The following is a 1,702-nucleotide window of genomic DNA, read 5'->3' as shown; positions in this document are numbered from 1 at the left end:
TTTGGAAAAGTTAACTCTCTCTCTCTCTCTCTCTCTCTCTCTCTCTCTCTCTCTCTCTCTCTCTCTGTCTCTCTCCTTATGCTAACTATAGTTAATTTCTTAACCTGTATTCATTACTAATGTCATAGGTAAACAAAAGTTACATACGTGAAATGACGCTGTCACCTACTTTATTGATAATGTTTCTCTCTAATATTACCCATCAGTAAGCATTATCTTACAGGTAACACAGGAAGAAGTTCCATCTGTAGCTGTATTTCCACACTGATCAGATTTAGTATTTCTCGTAACTATGTGTGCCTGTATTGGAATAATTAGCAAAAAAAATATTTCGGTGTTCATTGATCGTGATTCAAGCTAATAGTTAGAAATTATTAATTAATGACATGTGGAAGAAAATCACTATAAATTAATAGAACATTCATTGAGGCGCATAAGTGAAAGAACAAACAAATAATATCAGAATATACCTTAACTTTTGTATATAGCTTGGGAATAAAAGTTTGATATCAAATGTATTGTCTTGTAGTTATAACAAGGTAGAGATAAAAATGTTGCGAGTGAACTTGACAGATATGAAATGGATACCTGCTGGAGCCACAGAAAAAATTTGTCTCTGGATTTCATTTTCCAACTTGTTGGTCATTTATTTAGGAACCAAGAATTGAACTCAAAGCCTGTGTTTGTCAGGCAGGGGCTGTGCTGCTAAGTTACATCCCCAGCCCAATCATTTATTTTTCAATATTAAAGTTATATGTGCTAGAAATTAGATTGACATGGTGATGCATTTTTGTGGGAAAAAATATTTTCTGAATGTAAATTAAAGCCTTTTCAAATGTAAAATGAAAGCTTATCATTGAGTATCATTTCAAGAAGATACTTTAGAACGGTTCCCCAATTTGTTAATATCTTCTAAAATTTAGTAACCACCTTTTCTAGGTAGATTGCCAATATACTTATTTTGCTCATTGCTACAATTGTAAATGTGACAGAAATATAGAAAAGTGCTACAGTGTTGAGGTCTAATCTTTTTCTTCTCTTTTTAAACTTTCTATGTTTTCACAAGCAGACTTCTACAAAATCATTACAGACATGCAGTCTGGTTTCCCTAGAGAGCCTGTTTGATAACCAACAATCACCAGTACCATTGTGAATGGGCAGCTGGATACCACGGCAAATACATAAATGACTATCAACAGAAGATCCACAAGATTAAATGCAGTCTAAATTGGCAATGAAAAGGTGATGCTATAAACAAACGATTGTTGATTTGTCACAAATATCGTGATAGTTTGTTATGCAGATTTAGTAAGGTGCATTGAAATTAGTAAAGGAAATAGTAGCTATTTATTAAAAAGCCTAACATGAATGATGGTTTTGCTTCAAAATTATAGGCAGAGATGGGCAAATTTTTGAGAATATTACAGTATGCTGTTAAAATGTGTACCTTGATAGTGCTAAGATCATTAAACAGGCATTTTCTGTGGTATTCAGAAGATAAAAATATGTATCCTCTGAACTGCTTACCTTAGGCAAAGACGCCTTCAGGCAGAATGCTGAAGGTTATCGTGGTTTTCATTTGTATGGTAAAATACATTTCAAAAAGATAGAAGCTAAGGTTGGAAATATTCAAGAAGTATTGTAAGGAATGCGGAGATGATAAATTGTGGTGAGTGGAACAATGACATTTTTCTTCTTTTCC

This window comes from Octodon degus, unplaced genomic scaffold, assembly GCF_000260255.1.
Source record: "Octodon degus isolate 3935 unplaced genomic scaffold, OctDeg1.0 scaffold00202, whole genome shotgun sequence".
NCBI lineage: Eukaryota > Metazoa > Chordata > Mammalia > Rodentia > Octodontidae > Octodon > Octodon degus.
Note: the sequence above shows the minus strand (reverse complement) of the source record.